The following is a 20,433-nucleotide window of genomic DNA, read 5'->3' on the forward strand; positions in this document are numbered from 1 at the left end:
CCCAGGAGATCTCAGTGATTCACCAAGAACGCCCTGAAGGAAATAGGAAGTTTGAGGGCTCTGAGATCATTTGCAAGTTGCTGCTCTCATATGGGGGAGATTTCAGAACAGGAAAGATGCTACAGCAGACTAAGAGAGCGGGCCCGGTAGATATTTACAAGATTATGCATGGTGTAAATAAAGTGGGCAGATAGGTTTTTATTTCTCTTTTGGCAGCATTAGGACCTGAGGTCATCCGGTGAAACTGATTGGTAGAAGATGCAAAGCAGAAGAAACACAGGACTTAAATAATAACTTTCACATTTAACATACAGAATTCATTGTTGCATGATGCCAGTTGCCACAGGCTCTCAAGGGGGATTGGACAAATACATGGAAGAACAGCCTATCAGTGGATGCCTTGAACATCCATGTTCCAAAGCAGCACGCATGCCTCATGAGTACCAGTCTCTGGGAGATGACAGCGGGGAGATGCTCTTGCCTTTGTGCTTGTGGTCTTTCCTGAAGCATCTGGCCAGCGCTGCTTGAAAGAAGACTCCTGACTAGATAGGTCTTTGGTTTGATCCAACTCTCCTTAGCTTTTAAAGGGATGCTGTTGGAGGTATTAGGCCTCTGAACACCACTTGCAGAAAATCGCAAGGCTGTTGCACTCGGTTTCTCATAGGTATCTGGCTGGGCACTGAGATCAGGATGCTGGACTATGATGGGACTTTGGGTGGATCTAGCAGAGCTCCTCTTCAGTTCGTACACAATCTCTGGCCTAGATCTGGAAAGCCCAGATCATCTCCCTTCATTCTGTGAGGGTCAGCATGTTGGTGCCTCTGTCCCTGGATTGGGGCAAGCAGAGCGACAGCACTAAGGAGAACACCCGTTTTTGTTTCATTTCTAATTGTCTGGATGTTGTTAGATAGTCAAAACACTTCAATTAACAGGAATTTTAACCGTTTAAGGTGCTCTTCCTTTCCATCTGTAGCTTCCCCTTATTATCAACAGTCGTTTATATTTCTTCACCCACAAATCTCTCACTAACATCTCACCCTGTAATCTCCATGGCTTCATTCAAGGCATATTAAAAGTTCAGAGAATTTTGCAGGAGTGTTTTGTGTGGTTATTTTTAACCCATCAGCTGGTGAAGGTCTTGCTTTACTTAACACAGGGTCCAGCCACACTTCCTCCGCCCCCAGGGAAAACCCGCAGTTTAGCTCTGAATCGGAACAAGCAGCAGTTGGGTTTTCTGCAAATTGCCATTGGTTCCGATTTAGCGCTAAACCACGGGTTTTCCAGGGGAACGTGGTGGGGCGAGGACAAAAGCACTTGGACTCATTTCTAGAAAGCATAGGGCAAGCAGAAAACCACTCAGGCCCAGGCTTTATAGGAAATGTGGACGAGCCCACTGACTGTAATAAACATGTTCAAGATAAACGGAAGGCAAACTTCTTCGTGGAGGCTCTCTTTTTTTTAAAAAAGAAAAGGGGCTAGGGCTTTGTACAGTTATTCTTCATACTCCCATCTTTCCACAGGGAATATCTTGTAATTCACGCCACTCAAAAGATTGGTACTTCTCATTAGCTCCTTTGTTTCAAACGTTAACAGCCACTTCCTGCTTCTGCTAATGGAGAGGAGCAGGTTTATGTGTGACAGTGAGATTTCCTTTCATTGTAATTCCTGGGTGCCAGACAGTAGAATTTAGCAGCATCAAAATACAGGCCAAACCAGTTTTTCAGTGTTCAAGAAATTGAAGGGATGGGCCATTATAAGAGGGCAAAGGGAAGGGTGATGACCATTAAGAAAGCCATCAGCAAAGCTAAGGCTATGTGCTATCTTGGCTCTAGGTTGTTAGCAGAACGCAATACCAGAGGTGGTTGCAGGGGAAATAGTTGCAGTTTATAAGCAGCGGCAGGTTGGAGAATAATGTGGGCTGACAATTTGAATCCAGGACTGTGGAAGTGGGAGAAGCCAATCTTCCTCACTTACCAGGAAGAAGGCTCCCAGGAGATTAATGGAAAACCTGTGATTTCCTCATAACGACCAGCAATTTCCTTTACTCTATAGCCATATAATAAATGCCTGTGTGTTGTTTAGGGCCTATGACTTGTTAGCATTTAGAAATGCACAAACTGAATAAGAACAGTTATTTTAAGCTCAGATATTTTACCCACTTATAATTAGTAAGTAACTTCCTTAAATAAACTACTTTCCTAAGGCTGCAATTCTATACTGTACTTGGCTAAGAAGAAGTCTTATTGAACTTGGGCCTACTGCTCAGTGGGCATATATAGCATTGGACTGCAAGTTAGTTGCCCCTTCTCTCTTCATTAAACACTCCATGTAGGAAAAGCAGCTGGAGGTCCAGGTTTCTTAAGCAGCAAGGGTAATGTTGATCCTGGAGAAACTTATCCCCAGGCGGGGAGAGTTTTGGGTGGGTAACCCAGGATGAGTCACACAGGTAGAATCTGAAGCTCCACCACTTGGGGTGGGGAAGAGACTATTTTCAGGGGCCAACAAACATTTTCAGGAGGGGGCCGGTCGGTCCACTGTCCCTCAGACCTTGTGGGGGACCGGACTAGATTTTTTTTGGGGGGAAATAACAATTCCTATGCCCCACAAATAACTCAGAGATGCATTTTAAATAAAAGGACACATACTACTCATGTAAAAACGCTGATTTTACAGGCCAGATTTAGAAGGTGATTGGGCCGGATCTGGCCCCCGGGACTTAATTTGCCTACCCATGAACTAACCAATCTAAATTAGAAGAAAGGAAAGAGATGTTCTTTTTTTAAAAAAGCTTGTCTTTTAAAAATGGAATCCTTGCAAATATATTTGCATTCCTCTGACAGATGAATGGTTTGTGATATAATTCTGTTCTCATACCCTCCAACAGAGCTAGCTGTTGTGTGTGTGGCTGCATACAAGTCATACATTTCAAGCCCATTAAAAACACATCCTGCCCAGAGGAAAAAAGTAATGAAAACCATGGTTTACCCCCTCTACAGAAGCTACAATTCTCATCACCCTTAAATAATAAAAAAAAACCCTACGGTACAGCTTCCAGGATAGCTCAGTCTGTAGAGCATGAGACTTGCATCTCAGGGTTGTGGGTTCGAGTACCATGTTGGGCAAAAAGATTGCTGCATTGCAGGGGGTTGGACTAAATGATGTTTGCTGTCCCTTCCAACCTTACCATTCTGTGATTCTTTGAGGGTGGTATGCTTTAAATGTATGGTAAGTACACGGATGCTGTGTTTATTTACTAAATAAATAGTGGCTATTTATTTACTAAATAAATAGTGCTTTTGTTTTTATGCCCTAGTAGGGTTCCTGCCTGCCTGACATATATTCAACACAGCTCTCATACTTCATTAATATGGGAAACCAATATGCAAACCAAGCCTTATGATGATGAATGGGTATGTTTAGCCTGGAAAAGAGGAGATAGGACATCCATCTTTAAATATCTCAAGGGCTGTCACATGGAAGAGTGAATAAGCTCATTTTCTCCTCCTCTGAAGGGTAGGACTCGAACCAACGACTTCAAGTTACAAGGAAGGAGATTTTGACTGAACATACGGAAAAACTTTCTGACAGTAAGCTGTTCAACAGCGGAACAGTCTCCCTCTGGTGGTGGTAGTAGACTTTCCTTCCTTGTAGGCTTTTAAGCAGAGGTTGGATGGCCATCTGTCATGGATGCTATAGCTGAAATTCCTGCATTGTGGGGGTTGGACTAGATGATCCTTGGGGTTCCTTCCAAGTCTACAATTCTCTGATTGGGGGCAGGAGGGAAAGGGGGGAGAGCAGGAAAGGCACACAACACCTGTTGAATGTCTGGCTGTCGTTGAGCTGCTTAAAGCGCAGCACCTCTTTCAAAATCCTGCTCCCCCCTCCCCCAAAAAAATTCCAATAGCATGCCTAGACTTACTTAGGGAGAAAACCAGGGGTTAAAACCATGGAGCAATGCAGGCGCCATCCCTGCCTGTGACCAGAGCGGCTGCCTCTGTTGAGCCCTGGGCTGCAGATGGTCCAATTCCTTTCTCCGCTTCCCTGGCCGCCGTCATCCCCAATGCCCCCCTTCCCCCCGCCCCCCCAAGCAAGATGCAGGTTGGGCTGCACCCTGCCTCCCCCTGCTGCTGCAACACGGAGGCGCCAGCTCAAGCCTAGCTTTGAGCAGCGAGGTCAGAAGGGACTGTGCGAAGCTGGGGGAGAGCGGTGCCCGCTGCGAGTGCCAAGGGAGGGATTGATGGCACACGGGGAAAGGGAAGACGTCCCCTTCTGCAGATGGCTGGGGGCGAGGGGCTGCTTGGGCACTCTCAGGGAGGATGTGGCAGGGGTAGGGGGCATGGGCATAGCCAGGGGGGAGCAGCCCCCCCATCAATTCAATAAATAAAAATACTGAACTAAAAGCAGAAATTGTAGAAAGATTTTGAGATCTTTCTAAGCACTTGGGGTCAAAAGAAAGTGATTTGAAACAACGGTTGTTGAAACATCTCGTTCGGAATCTGCTAGACAGAGCCAGAAGATGATGACCAGTGGCTGTCCTGGCCACCCCCACCCCACAACATAAATCATCACTTGAAGTGTTTTATGCTTGTGCAAAGGAGGGGGCATTTTTTGAAACAGTTCCCTGGTTTTGGAACTTCCTAGAGGCTCGACTTGCATATTACAGTCTTTTGGACATCAGGTTAAGACTTCCTTGCTTGCCCTGCCATTTTGAAGGAGCTGTGTTTGGTGTTTAGCAGTTGTCTTTTAGTTTTTATTGAAGGTAGGGGTGTGTGCGCGCACACGCTCTTATGGCTTTTATTTTGCTTTTATTAATGCATTAGATTACAGTGGATGCTCAGGTTGCGAATGTGATCCGTGCAGGAAACACGTTCACAACCTGCAGCGTTTGCAACCTGCAGTGGCGCATCTGCACATGTGCAGGTCGTGATTTGGCGCTTCTGCGCATGCACAAGTGCTGAAACCCAGAAGTAACCCGTTCCGGTACTTCCGGGTTCGGCGTGGTGCACAACCCGAAATCACACAACTCAAAGTGTCTGTAACCCGAGGTATGACTGTATTGCTGTCATTGTGCACCGAGGAGCAATTTCAGGGGGGGAAAGTAAAATAAAATGGGAGATAAGAGGCAGTGTGGCACTGAATTCTACTTGCTGGGCACTGCGAGAGTGGAGAGTGCTGTTGCTCCCATTTCCTGCATGTGGGCTCCCTACACACATCTGGTTGGCCCCTATGAGAACAGGATGGTGGACTAGATGGGCCTTGGGCCTGATCCAGCAGGGCTCTTGTGTACTTAAGTGAACCAGTCTTCCCATGTTTCTCTGCATCTAATTTTACGTCTTGTTACTTTTTCTTGAAGTTGAGATCCACTGATGTTGTCCCAGCAGATGCCAGGAGGGGACGTGAGCAGGAAACCTGTGTCGCCAAAAGCACATTGTCGAGAGAAGACATCCCTGGAGGGATGGAGCCCCAGAGGCCTGGCCTGGAACTAAGTCGCGGGAGACTGGCTGTGGGAGACTTTGTCCTAGCACTTCCCACCAAACCTGCCCCCATCTCCTCCAGCGAGGGCCAGAAACCCTACATGTGTACTGAGTGCGGGAAAGGCTTCGGCCAAAGCTCGCACCTTATGCGCCACCTGGGCACGCACTCGGGGGAGAAGCCATACCAGTGCGCGGACTGCCCCAAGGCCTTCACGCAGCTGTCGAACCTGCGGCAGCACCGGCGCATGCACACCGGGGAGCGCCCCTACGCCTGCGACTGCTGCGGGAAGTGCTTCTCCTGGAGCTCCAACCTGGCGCAGCACCGGCGCCTCCACACCGGCCAGAAGCCCTATGCTTGCGCCCAGTGCGGCAAGTGTTTCTGCGAGAGCGCCCGGCTCCTGGAGCACCAGCGCACCCACACGGGCGAGCGCCCCTACGCCTGCTCACAGTGCCACAAACGCTTCAGCCGCAGCTCCCACCTTGCCCGCCACCAGCGTCTCCATGCATCTGTCTCATGCACAGAGGAGGAGCCTTTCCCTTGCAGCCAGGGGGCTGTGCTCCTCCGACGCCACCATCATGCCCACCACAACTAGAACATATGGTGCTGAAACAGTGTGGCAGCATTAAAGGATATTCCTTGTTGGCCTTTAGCTCTGGATCCCAGCAGGGGCCTGGAGATGACCTCAAGCACAGCTTCCTGCTTAGCTGCATGGGCTGCAATGGGAGCTCAGATCTTTCTAGGCTTCGGAGAATCTAGAACAGGAATGGGAAACTTGTGGCCTTGCAACGGTTGCTGGACTCCATAAGTATAGCCAGGGTTTATGTTATTGGGGTTGGGGGGCAGGCCACCCACCTGTCATCATCTTCTGTCTTGCTCGGTCTAGCAGATTCGGAATGAAGTGTCTTAACAGCCATGGTTTTAAATTACTTTCTTTTGACCCCAAGTGCTCAGAAAAATCAGTCAGAATCTTTGGTCATTTGAAAAAGACGACGTTAAAGAAAAGAATAACATCAGGGAGTACCTTTCAAGTACCGGTATATTTTGCAAAATTACAAAGAACATGCCTTTTTTCATCTTATTTTTTAAAAAATCCAAACTAAAACAAGTTTCCTTGGATTTGCTGAAAGCCATAACAACAACAACAACAACAACAACAATAATAATAATATTTATATGCTGCGAATCTGACTGGGTTGCCGCATTAAAAGCACTTTTCAGCACTTCTCAAATTTCTCCTTTTTTCCAAATCAGTTTTTCTGTGCACACTCTGTAAGCATAGCCCATTGAGTCGCTCCCCTGTCATTGTGGGCCATTATCTTTACTCTCTGCAAGATACTGAATGACTGCTGTATGGCACAAGTGGCACAAGTGGTGCATAACTGAGCAAGGGAGGTGAGCAGAGCCTTTTTTGTGGCAGGGGGAAAGATTTGCACCTCTTTTACTAGGTCTGCTACGTTTAGCTCTTTTAACCTGGAATCTTTTAACTGCTCTTTGCTGAGTTCACAGGAGCCACGCCTATCACTTGGTTGGGTTGCCAGTTGCATTACAGTTGCATTGCTAGAATACGCCACAACATCATCCAAGTGGCCTCAGCGAGCATTTCAACTTTGAATGTTCTGATTGTTTCTACTTTTAGTTAAGCAGCTGCCCCCCTGGCTAAGCCCATGCTGGACTCAACAACTCCTTGGCAACCATCGGCAGTGCCAGATTTACGTATAAGCTAAACAAGCTATAGCCTAGGGCCCCACGCTCTTGGGGGGCCCAAAAAAATCTAAAGGGGAAAAAACTGGATGTACATTTCCAAAATATAAGATAAAAAACAAATAAAATAAAACCTACATACAGCAACAGTGTTTTGTGTTGTGTAGGCTCCCATGATGTAAGTAATGGGCCCCGCCTGCTAGCCCGCTCCCTAAAATATCACTGGTTTGCTCATTTCTATATATAGGGTGCCTACATTCTGCATGCGCAAATGGCTTTAGATACCTATTAGGTCCATAAATTACCATATAGCATATATTCAACACAAAAAACAGTGACAATTTGCTCGTGACAAAGGACAGCTGGTCATATAAAGGGCCCCATTACCTTCAGTGGCTTAGGGCCTCATCAAACCTAAATCCGGTCCCTACCATCGGCCATGCAGCAGTGGCTGATGGGAGTTGCAGTCTATGAACATCTGAAGGGCCGCAAGTTCCCCACCTCTGAGCTTCATCAGGAGAGCATCTGGGTTGTGCAGGACATAACACAACAACCTATAACCAAAAAATAATTCTCGGTGCTGCAACGTTGCACACTGTGACACTATGCTGGGAGGAGGCGCTGCAGGCAGTTGTTGCACTCCAGGAAATCTGCAGCAGAAAAAAGAAACACAGACCCCTTGTAGCAAATGCTGCAGCACTTGCTGTGAGCAGGGTTGTTCCACATCTACAGGCAAGCTAGACAACTGAAATATACTCAGAGTCGCAATGTGATTTCATGCTCTTTATTCAGCTCATAGTGGTGAGGAGGAATGAATGTCCCCTCAAAGTATCTGCTTATATACATTATTTACACAATGAGCTGCATGTGATTGGCTAATTCCGGAATTCTCCTGTAGGCCAATCAGGTTGTGGATTTCTTCCATCTTGGGTGGCTCCTGCAGACCAATCATACTGCTGCATTGTTCTAGGACCAATCAGACTGCTGCATTTTGGATCCTATTGTTCTAGGACCAATCAGACTGCTGCATTTTGGATCCTATTCACTCAGTACATAACAACAACTGAACATGGTGCTTAGATATCCAGAAATATGGTTAACTGCCTTGGGTGGGTGGAGCTGCCATCTGTACGTTTGGAGAACGATTAGCAGATCATCACCTGGGTTGATCCTTCTCCTAAGACAGGCATGTCCAAAGTCCATTTCGAGGGCTTAATCCAGCCTGCCTGTCAGTTAAATTCGGCCCCCGTGACAATTTATTTCCTCAACAACTTCAACCCTTAAAAAAGGTCAACATCTTCAATCCTAAAAAAAGCTCAATAACTTTGGGGTAAAATCCTGAAAAAAGGTTAACAACTTCAATCCTAAAAAGGTCAATGACTTTGGCCGGCCCTTGGGTTGGCCATCAAATCTGGCCCCCTTTGAAAAAAGTTTGGACAACACTGTCCTAAGGGACAAAACTGGGAGCCATCTGAGCTCATCTAACCACCCAGGACACAGCTGTAAAAAGGGGAACATAAAGAAGTGATGGATATTAAAAATAAGAATAAAAGCATCCCAGTTGACTCTTGATAATTCAGTTGCGCTACAGTCAGCCTGTATTAAGACCTGGGAGGGGAACAAAAACTTTTTTACAAATTTTTCCCCAGGGCAGCAAAAAGGGGGGAGATTGTATCCATGTATAAGACAACCCACAATTTTGAACATAATTTTTAAATTAAAAAAATCCTAGTCTTATACATGGAAAAGTACGGTACTTTATGCCGATACATTTGTAGTTAACTTTCAGGAATGGTGAGATAGGAATGTTTTAGAAGGGACACCACAGCAAAGCGGAGAGGTGTGGTGTCACCCTCTGTGATGCCATAGAAGGTGCAAGGGAACACTGCTTGGATTTTGCAAGGCTGCTACTTTGGGATGGAAAATTGTTTCTGACATCCTGATGCAGCCTTATGAGGCCTTGCCCTCGGGTGGGAAAAATATTGCGCCTGGGAAAGGGAGATGGGAGTCAACAGACACTCAAGGAATAGTTTCGGAGAAAAAGCTTTATTTCTACCATCCATGAACTGGTAGAAGGAGCAAGTGTGATAACTCACAAAAAGCATGCACAGTCATGTGCACAGAGTATATATTCCCCTTCTAGTTCCCTCCCCTTTCTCCTCCCTCAGGAGTCCTGCCTTGAGTTCCCCTGAGCATGAACAGAAAGCTGTCTTGGGACTCTTGGACTCTTGGCACCCTTCCCAGGAAAGGGGAGTGAGAGCCAAGGGGTCGAGGAGCCCTGGTGGTTCAGCATGTCCAAGATGTTGCAACCGAATGACACTTCCGGGTCGGCGCCATCGCCGAATGGCGGGCTCCCTCCGAGCTCCGGAGGGAGCCGGCTTGGCAGGGGCTGGGTCCTACCGCACCGGCGATGCGGGGACCCTTAAAAACCACGGCCAGAGTGAGGCCGTGGACATGGAGACTCGGCTGGCACCGTTAGCGCTCTCCCGACTCGTGAAGGAGCCTTTTTAAAGGCTACGGATCGGGTGCCGGGGAGAAGCGTGGTGCTTTGAGTTCTTTGCTATCCCTGCCGAGCGCAGCCGCATGCCATCCGGCGGAGAGCGCTGACTTCTTCTATTGAAAATTCGGCTCTAAAGAAGAACCCGTGAGTAATTGGAATATGGACTAAAAAAAAAGGGGATAAATTTTTAAAATTCGGAGCGAACGGGGGAGGCGGAAAAAAGGAAGTCAGCCCACCCCTAAATTGTAGAAGAGCCAAAACAAAGGACTGGACAACTAAGATCGAGTGTAACCTTATCTTGCCGAATCAGCAACTTCGCGAGGGAAAATTATAAGATTGAGCTGGAGGAGAAAAGTGGAATTGTTTTAAAAAAAGCAACCCCCCCGGAATCCCTGGAGCGATTCGTGAAACTGCCTGGAGAAAAGTGATGGAGGTTTTGACAGCTGTCAAAGAGCTGTCAAAAAGGAAGATTAAAATAGAGACTTTGTTATGAGGACTTTGCCGGTTATATTTGTTATAAATTGAATACAAACTGTTTTAAATATCGGTCAACAAGCTACTTGGTCTGGTGGATGTGATTTTGGAAGGGAACTTTGTTACTGCAATCCACCTAGAGGAGCCGAGGGATATTGCATGTGTTTTTCACAGGAAATCTGAACAGTTGAATGGAACTTTTAATCTCCTGGGAAACTGCAGGAATGGAACATTATTTTGTCTACAGAGGTCTACACACTACAGGAAACAATGGAACTATTTGTTGGAAAATGAAAGGAACATGATGCAATGCTATGCTCCATGAATAACAAGCCTCTGCAGAGACACTAGAAACTTTTGGAAAAAGAACATTTCTGTGGGAGAACAGAGAAATAAAAAGGAGGAGAATGATTGACAAGAACAAGGAAATAACAAGAACTGGACAGAACTGGGGGAACATTTGGGATATTCAGGTTTGACAAGCTTATGGATACAAAATTGGAGTTTTTACTCCTGGATATAAAAACCTGGATAGAAGAAATGGGCCCTTATTTGATAGACTCCTTCTACGATTGGATATCCGTAATTAAAGACTGGCAAAGAACCTGAGGGACATAGTGTAATTTGGGAACTCCAGGAAGATATTAGAAGTGGAGGGATAGGTGAAACGCAAAGGGGAAAGAGGGGAGGGAAAACTGGAATCCAAAGGCTGTAAAATTACTATTCATATTTATCTTATTTCCATCTGTACTATGTTTGAAAGGGGGAAACTCGTGGAAGGGTATAGATCGATCTTAGGGGATGAGAATTTGGATAAATTGGGTTATTGATGAAGAGTGTAATTTGGGGATAAGAACTTGTTGAATTTAATTGCTTATTTGGAAGATTTGGAACACAAGAGGGGGTAGGGAGGGGAAGTCCTAGTTATTGGCAAAAAGTTTATAGATTGGATTTAATTTGTTTTGATTTGTTTTAATTTGGAAAACTTTAATAAAAATTATTTAAAAAAAAAAAAAACAAGATGTTGCAACCGAATGAGATAAGATTCAGTTCTGCTCTGATAGAGTCTATTCATTAGCTTTTTGAAGCCTTCTTGTGCTGATAAAAGTAACGGTTTTTCTTGTGAGAATCCACAGAAAATCTGTAGCTGTGGATTTTTAGAAGACAAAAGGAATTTTGGACAGTTTTGAGGCCTGGTGTGATTATTGAGTGGGGGGGGTGACTTCAGGCCTAGGTGGGGTCACCTGTCCTCACCTTCCTTCACTGATAGCTGCTCCCTGTAGGCCAGAGATTTCCAAACTGTGTGTTGAAACACATCAGTGTGTCGGCTGCAATGTGTAGGTGTGTCACACGAATGCTCCCCATGTTCTCTCCCAGGGCTGGAAAGGGGTTAGTTTAAGCTCCGGTTTGCTAGTAAAACTAAATTACTGTGTCGTGAAACGATGCAAAACTGAATTAGTGTATCACGAAATGATGCATGTTTAAAAAGTGTGTCACCAACATGAAAAGTTTGCAAAGCTCTGCTGCCGGCTTTACTGCACATCCCATGTGGTTGTATATAATGAAGGCCTCTTTACCTTGCTTGTGAAAAGAAGCTGGGGAGAAAACGATGGGGAGCAGGGAGGGAATTTGAAATGAAGTGTTAAAGTCTATATTACTCTCACCATCAGGGTTTTAGGAACATAAAAAGAGCCCAGCACCATCAGGCCAAACCAAAGTCCCATCTATTCCACCATCCTGTTCTCACAATGATCAAACAATTATTATTATTTTTTTATAAATATTTATTAAAGATTTTTATAAGAAAAAAGCATAAATAACAAACAACAATGCTAATGTCATACACAAAATTCCATAACTCATTTGGACTTCCTCACGTCTCCCGCTCCCACTTACATTGTTAAAAAGTTTTTCCAAGCAAATTATCCACAATGATCAAACAATTAAACCCCTGTGTTGCAAACAATTATCAGTAATATCCAAAGCAACACAATGACCAAGTACAACAATGCAATATCAATATAAACTCTTTATATAATCTATACAGAACATTGAACAATATGAAAAACCAAATAAACAAAAATCTTATAAATCTCTGAAAGTCACAAAATGTGCACTCTTGATGGATTCTCTTGAAAACAGAATGAAATAAACATAAGTCTTATAAGTCTCTGAAAGTCTTTGTAGACTATGCAAGTCTCTGAAAGAAGCAATGGGTCAGATTCTTATCTGATGAAAACAAGCCGCAAAGCTTTGTTTTATGACATCCAACGCTGCCAAAGTGGTCCACAAACAGACGTAGTGAACAGTGATTCCGCATATACCCACTGTTTCGTAGAATTCTTCTTCAGCACAGCAGAAGGATACAGAAATGCTTCATAAACCCATCTATATGGTGAATGGAGTTGTACAACAATATCTATGGAGCAGTGGTCATAACTTTAAGAAAAATTCTATGAAACAGTTTGTGACTTTCAGAGATTTATAAGCACATTTTGAGTACTCGCAATTATCAAGAAGATGCCTTTGGGAAGCCCCCAAGGAGGAACATGAAATCAGGCATTCCCAGTCCAATTCAATCTCAGGAGTCCTCATTTCCACCAACCTAAGAAGAGACCTGTTGGATCAGGCCAATGGCCCATCTAGTGCAGCATCCTGTTCTCACATAAGCCAGCTTCCCATTGGTAATTCCCAACATGAATTTTTCTAACCCACTTTGAAAGCCATCCAAGTCTGTGGGCCAGTACTTCATCGTGTGGTAGCCTTGCTCCACACATACACACGCAACTGGGGAGTTCCACTCTGTGATAGAAGAGGCACAAACCTGTCCTTCAGACCTTGTGGGGGGTCAGACTAAATTGGAGGGGGGTGAATGAATTATTTTGCCCCACAGATAACCCAGAGATGCATTTTAAATAAAAGCATACATTCTACTCATGTAAAAACACGCTGATTCCCAGACCATCCACAGGTCATTCAGATCATTCAGCCTGAGATCCAGTGCTGAGGGCCTTCTGGCAGTTCCCTCATTGCAAGAAATGAGGTTACAGGGAACCAGACAGAGGGCCTTCTCAGTAGTGGCACCCGCCCTGTGGAACGCCCTCCCTTCAGATGTGAAGGAAATAAGCAGCTATCTTATCTTTAAAAGACATCTGAAGGCAGCCCTGTTTAGGGAAGTTTTTAATATTTAATACTGTATTGTTTTTAACACTTGATTGGAAGCCGCCCAGAGTGGCTGGGGAAACTCAGCCAGATGGGCAGGGTATAAAAAATTATTATTATTATTATTATTATTATTATTATTGAAGGCGATTGGGCCGGATCTGGCCCCAAGGCCTTGGTTTGCCTACCCATGAGTTACAGGCAATAGGCAAGATGGAAAATAGCTTTTGGAGTCACATCGTGAAATCTGGGGTATGCGCTGAAATATTATTTGGGAAGAAAGATAATTGGAAGAGGCGGCTTGGCCTGGGATGTAGGCAGAGGGGGGAATTTTCAAAGGTGAGCTTTGAGTGGGGAAGCTAAGGGTTGCCTCAAAATCACAGCTCTCCTCCCTCCCTCTCTGTGTCTCAGGCAAAGCCACCACATCACAATAGCCTCATTGTGTGATGTCAAAGAGGGGAGTGGTGTCACTTGCAACTCTTGGCTTTAGTGGGAGAGGATTCCGGCCAAAGGCTGAAGGAAGCAGTGGCTCTGCAAAGGCCCTACAGTGGAGATGTGGCTCAGGTAACTCAACGGAGGCCACGGGGCCACTGAACAGGTGAACGGTGTGGCATATAAAGGCCAGCCTTTGAGCTGATCTACATGCCACCTTTATCAAACCACAGCCATTTGGCATGGCCTTTATCTTGCCCTCTTCCCGGCATCCTTCTACATTTTCCATTGCTGCCCATGTGGTCCTGAAGTGTTAAGGGGCAACTTTGTATTCTGTCACTGCCAGTCATTGCCAAAAAAAGTTCCAGAAGTTAGGAGGCGGTTCTACTATGATGTAAGGTAAGTTTTGTGGCACCGTTTAGGACAGGGTTAGGCAACCTTCTGGGAGACACATGTCAGGACCATACAGTGAGGGGAGGGGGAAAGTATTTGATCCCCTGCTAAATTTGCCCATTTGCACTCTGACGAAGAAATGACCAGTCCATAATTTTAATGGTAGGTTTATTGTAGCTGTGAGAGACAGAATAACAACAGGAAAACCCCCAGAAACCCAGAAGACAAAAGTCAGAGATTGATGTCCATTATAATGAGTGAAATAAGTATTTGATCCCTTTGCAAAAGATGACTTAGTACTTGGTGGCAAAACCCCTGTTGGCAATTACAGAGGTCAGACGTTTCTTGTAGGTGGGTACCAGATTTGCACACATCTCAGGAGGTATTTTGTCCCAGTAGCCAGTAATTCCTGATACTGGGTCCCAGTAAATCCAATCCTCACCTGGCAAGGGACAGCTCTATTAACCCATAGCTCGTCCAATGTGTGATGGTGCTCTCCAGTACTTGTGTTGTATTTCTTTTCCTCTTAAGACTATGGGCTATGCTCAGTTCATTACCAGTTTAGGTACAACCTATTATTTCAATCTGAACGCGGGTGGCGCTGTGGTCTAAACCACAGAGCCTAGGGGTAGTCAATCAGAAGGTCGGCGGTTCAAATCCCCATGACGGGGTGAGATTCTGTTGCTCAGTCCCTGATCCTGCCAACCTAGCTGTTCGAAAGCATGTCACAGCGCAAGTAGATAAATAGGTACCGCTCCAGCGGGAAGGTAAACGGCATTTCTGTGTGCTGCTCTGGTTCACCAGAAGCGGGTTAGTCATGCTGGCCACGTGACTCGGAAGCTGAACGCCGGCTCCCTTGGCCAGTAAAGCGAGATGAGCGCCGCAACCTCAGAGTCTTCTGCAACTGGACCGAAAAGTCAGGGGTCCCTTTACCTTTATTCTTTTATTTTTTTATAAATATTTATTAAAGATTTTCTTAATACAATAGAAAAAAACAAACAAAATAACATATAATTTTTCAATATCCACATTTTCTTCACTTCTTTGGACTTCCTCGCAACTCTCGTTCCTGCGTTCCAAATTTTCGGGCTTTACCCAGCAATTTATCACCTTGTTTCAATTCTTATATTATAATTTTCCAATATTGTATCCCTAATTTTAGATAATTTAACCCAAACCTTAAAAGCTTAATTTTAACATAATATTTATCCAAAATTTATCTTTTCTTATATTTTCCTTTATCTTCATATTCCTTTTAACTAACTTATTGGTGCCATATTGTTGATAATCTTACATCTTTCTTAACATTCATACAATTTAAAATATTTTTGTAAATAATCCTTAAATTTCTTCCAGTCCTCTTCCACAGCCTCTTCTCCCAGGTCTCGGATTCTGCCAGTCATTTCTGCTAGCTCCATATAGTCTATCAGTTGCATCTGCCATTCTTCCAGTGTGGGCAAATCTTGGGTTTTCCAGTGCTTAGCAACGAGTATCCTTGCTGCTGTTGTTGCATACATAAAAAATGTTCGGTCCTTCTATAACACCCTCTGGCCAACAATGCCTAAAAGGAAGGCCTCTGGTTTCTTAGGGAAGGTATACTTAAATACCTTTTTCAACTCATTATATATTATTTCCCAGAAAGCCTTAACTCTAGGGCAGGTCCACCAGAGGTGAAAGAACGTTCCTTCAGTTTCTTTACATTTCCAACATTTATTATCAGACAAATGGTATATTTTTGCGAGCTTGACTGGGGTCATGTACCACCTATATATCATTTTCATAATATTTTTACCTTTATTCTTTTAATCAGGGATGGACAGAAGTCATTTAAGGGAAATTCTTGCCTTCAGTGTAGGGGTCACCGGCATGCATATGTGCCTGCAGAGGTTTTCCCCAGGGTCCCCTACCTCTGCTGAGATTAGGCTTGGTGGCTGGGCTTGTGTGATGCCCATAATAGTTTATCTGGTTTGCAAAAGGAGTCACAGGCCTAAAAGGGTTTTGCCAGCTCTGCTCCAGTCTAGAATTACCATCAAGGCGGCTTTGTAAAAGTTCCTTTCATCCCCCACCAGGGGGAGCCATAGCTTGTTGGTCACCATCTCACTACAGCCCATGCTTCCAGACCTATTGCAACCAGGGCTGAATGAACTTCTTGTCATGGTGGTGACCCCAGGAAATGCAAAGCCACAAAAGAACCCCCACATATTTTTGTAGATGTAAGTGTGTGCTACATTTTTATATTGCACAGCATTCTTCTTCTGGAAGAATGGCAAGTTAGTTAATCCACTCACTATCCAGAGGTTGCACATTGTTATAGTAAAAAATTGGGGTTGGCCCCCCCTGCACCCCCCACGCTACGCCACTGAAGCATTTTAAGGATTTCAAGAATGCATGTGAGTGCCTTTCTCACCCGTTCATAGAGCAATATAAAGTATGCTATCTATAGTATAAGAAGATCAAATACCAGTGGGAAACTTCCTGGAACACAAGTGGAAGCCTTTTGTTTATCCTCCAATTTGTTGTCCATTCCTTCTTCCACAATACTTTTGCAGATCTCTTTGCTTTTCATAATGTATCCGGGTCCAGGCATATCCTATGTCTTGCCACCAACCATCCCTTGGGGCAGCCTGGATGACATAATTTCGCTGGCTAACAGACCCCAGAGGCCTTTTCTTCTCCGCTATCTCAGTAGTAACCACATCTCTCCAAAGGGGAACAGGCCTGGGGGCAGAACTGTAGTTAATGAGCTTTAATTGTAGTAGCTTGCTTAGGGATTGATTAAAGAGGTGTCTCCAGCCATTTCTCAGCCTAAGCATGTAAATAAACCCCAAGGGAGAGCTTTCTACATCACTCCCTCCTACCTGGGAGGCAGCTGGTTAATTAGCCCAAGTTGGGAGCTATTAAAAGTTTGTACTTTTTTGAGAAGTTATACTCCGACAGGTGCATCCCCAGAGTGTGGAGGCAGCTGGCACATCAAGGCTTTGGGCTCACTGCCAAAATATCTCCTCCGACTTGCGCTCTGTTCTGCTTTCAAATCAAAAGGCATTGTGCATTTTCGAGGACTAAGCAGATGCTGGAGGCCTGGTACTTTGCTCCCGTGGACACAGGGCTTGTGTAACCGATTTCCTTGATGCAAGAAATGAAGGCTGGAAACAGCAAAGCTAGAACAGCAAGTGGGCAATCTATGCTCTTGGGACAAAGCAAACAATTTATGACTGGCTTAATATGTACAACTTTCTATTTCAAATTACTGGGTGGGTGAATATTAAGACTCCCCAAGACAAAACAGGTTGCAACCATTATTCCTGGGTGTTATGTATTGGGTTTAACACATTTTATGTTACAAGGCTTGTTCTAACCAATCGTATAAGTATTGGTAGACAAACGTTCTAATGGCAAGTAAGCGCATGCACTTTCAACTGTCAACTGTCAACAGTCAGTTCTTGCTCGGTATATTATTGTATTGTCCAGTCAGTTCGCTTCTTGTTTTCCTATGAGTGAGCTGTTGTCACTGACAAATGTTAAATAAACATAGTTGAGGAACTTATACTGCCTTGGGCTTCTGACTTCTTCTGAACATTTAACATTGGCAATGAGGATGGGATACATAAGCTCCTGCCGGCTGCCAGAGGCCCAAGACCACAACGCCTGCCGCCTCGTAGTAAGCGCGACCTCACCGCCACACTGGACTTGGCAAATAGTCCCGGAAACGAGACTGCACCTGCCGCATCTTCACAACTACCCACAATCACACAAGCAACTGCTCCAGGTCCGAGGAAGGCCACCAGTCATAGTCGGCCCCCACCGGACTTCAATATGAGCCATCCTGCAGAATGGCTGCAGTGGCTCTGCCGAATAAGGAGCTACGTCCGACTACAAGGCTTCATTAGGGAGGCAGACAAGGTGGATGTGCTACTGACGGTGCTAGGAAATTCTGCCATCACTCTACTGGAAGGTCTGATGGTACCCAGGGACATAGAGGCATGCACTTTCAATGAGCTGACACAGGCTATGACAAGACACCTCACACCTCAGCCAACTAAGAACCACCACCGCTATGACTTTGCGCACAGAGAGCAACAAGCGCAAGAGTCAGCGAGTGAATACATCACAGCGCTCCGGGCGATTGCGATGTATTGCCAATTCGCTGACATTGAGGAACGACTTCTTGAAAGGTTAATCAGTGGCATGTGAGACAGCTGTCTCTGCCGCAAGCTGCTGGCAAAAAACAACATCACGATGATGGAAGCTATGAATATGGCCACGGCCTTTGAGAAGGATAACGCCGATGAGGCGGCCCACAGCCCACATACCAAAAGGAGAACTCACCACATCCAGTGAGACCAGTTGTCTTCGGTAGAGTCCCACAATGAGGATGTCCACCAAGCTTCGGACCGATCTGACCGATACCACTACTCCCAAGCTATGAGCGCATCATCGAACCAGCGATCATCTGACACACCTCAAGGGACCTGGGCCAGCTGCGGAGAAAACCATGAGTGTCGGACATGCAGGTTTCGGGATACCACATGTAGCTGATGTGGGAAGACTGGGCACATTGGTCGAGTCTGCCGCTCCAAGACCTCCGGAGCATGACCCAAGCAACATGTCCATGAGGCCTACATAGAGGAGGAGTCCATCTCTCCAGTCAGGGTACTTCAACTTCTGTCCCCAGAGCCCAATAAGCTTAGGGTACAACTCAAGATAGAGGGAACCCCGTGCACTATGGAGTTGGATACCAGCTCATCCTACTCCATAATATCTGCTAAGACTCTGAAAGAGCTTTGCCCTAATGGTGGTCCTCCTCTCCGCCCAGCCCCGTCCAACGGGACTTCCAGAGAAAAAGAATCCAGCTAAAGGGGATGGGCACCTTCAAGGTCCAGTTTAAGAAGTACACCAAGAATTTGAACCTCATCATAACTGAAGGCCCATTCACTAGCCTTCTAGGCCTAGTATGGTTCGCACCGTTAGGCTTAGGTATTTCAGGGCTTACTCAGATTTCCCCAGGGGCAGGTTTCGAATCGATCTGCCAGGAGTTTCCATCAGTCTTCGATGCAACCCTGGGCCTGTTCAACAGACCCCAAATTTCCCTACGGCTCAACCCCACAGTGCAACCCATTTGAGTCAAGGCCCGTAGAGTCCCGTTTGTGCTTAAACCCAAGATTGATCAGGCGCTTGATCACTTAGTCGCCCAAGGGGTCTTAGAGCCAGTAGCTTCGGGAACCTGGGAAACCCCGATTGTCACACTGGTTAAGCCGGATGGCTCAGTCCGTATCTGTGGCAATTACAAATGCGCCCTGAACAGGGCCTTACAGAACCACGCGTACCCGGTTCCGGTGGTGAACCACGTGTTAGCAAGCCTGGCTGGAGCCAAGATCTTTGGAAAGCTGGATTTAGCACAAGCTTATCAGCAGCTAACTGTTGACAAGGCCAACGCAGACGCCCAATCGTGACTCATAGGGGGTCTTTCAGGGTCAAACGCCTACAGTTTGGAGTTAGTGTGGCCCAGGATTATTTCAGAGCCTAATGGACCGTTTCCTTAAGGGCATCCCTCGAGTCACGCCATTTTTCGACAATGTGCTGATCGCTGCCAGATTACGGATAGTGCTCAAACGCTTCCAGGTGGCAGGACTTAAGGTAAAACAGAAAAAGTGCCTGTTGTGAGTGAGCAGTGTGGATTTCCTGGGGTTCCAGGTTGATGCGGACGGCCTCCATCCAGCAGAGGACAAAGTGTGTGCCATTTGCAACGCCCCAGACCCAAAGAGCAAGGCAGAGTTACAAGCCTTCTTGGCACTTCAGCAGTGTGACTTCAGGCCGGAATCCTCAGTAGCTCCATTGGCAGTGACCCCTTCGGGGCCGGCCTCCCTGACCACCCCACTCAGACCGTGGGTACTGGAGGAACCTCCTGGGTCACCCACCTGGGCACAGGAACCACGACGGTCCCAGCAGGAGCAGAAAAGGTCAGCACACCTTGATGACTGTTTGTTCCTTTTGTTATGATGTTCAGGGGAGGAGTGTTATGTAATGAGTTTAACACATTTTATGTTACAAGGCGCGTTCTAACCAATCATATAAGCATTGGTAGACGAATGTTCTAATGGCAAGTAAGTGCATGCACTTTCAACGGTCAACTGTCAATGGTCAGTTCTTGCTTGGTATATTATTGTATTGTCCAGTCAGTTCAGTTCTTGTTTTCCTATGAGTGAGCTGTTGTCACTGACAAGTGTTAAATAAACGTAGTTGAGGAACTTATACAGTGGTACCTCGGGTTACATACGCTTCAGGTTACATATGCTTCA

The 20,433-nt window shown here is 45.7% G+C and overlaps 2 long non-coding RNA genes across 2 annotated transcripts; one reads left to right on the forward strand and one right to left on the reverse strand.

Annotated features, from left to right (window-relative positions):
* The first annotated feature begins 3,914 nt into the window (after nt 1-3,914).
* Nucleotides 3,915-6,462, forward strand: LOC310829729. Its single transcript, XR_014557340.1, has 2 exons — nt 3,915-4,172; nt 5,354-6,462. It is a non-coding gene; the product is annotated as an uncharacterized lncRNA (long non-coding RNA).
* A 1,032-nt stretch (nt 6,463-7,494) lies between these two features.
* Nucleotides 7,495-16,703, reverse strand: LOC310829724. The gene is made up of 2 exons (XR_014557336.1): nt 16,599-16,703; nt 7,495-7,826 (listed from the first exon to the last, which is right to left on the reverse strand). It is a non-coding gene; the product is annotated as an uncharacterized lncRNA (long non-coding RNA).
* Nucleotides 16,704-20,433: the final 3,730 nt, after the last annotated feature.

The sequence above is a fragment of the Podarcis gaigeae genome (assembly GCF_964106915.1).
Source record: "Podarcis gaigeae genome assembly, chromosome: 13".
In the NCBI taxonomy this organism is placed as follows: Eukaryota; Metazoa; Chordata; class Lepidosauria; order Squamata; family Lacertidae; genus Podarcis; species Podarcis gaigeae.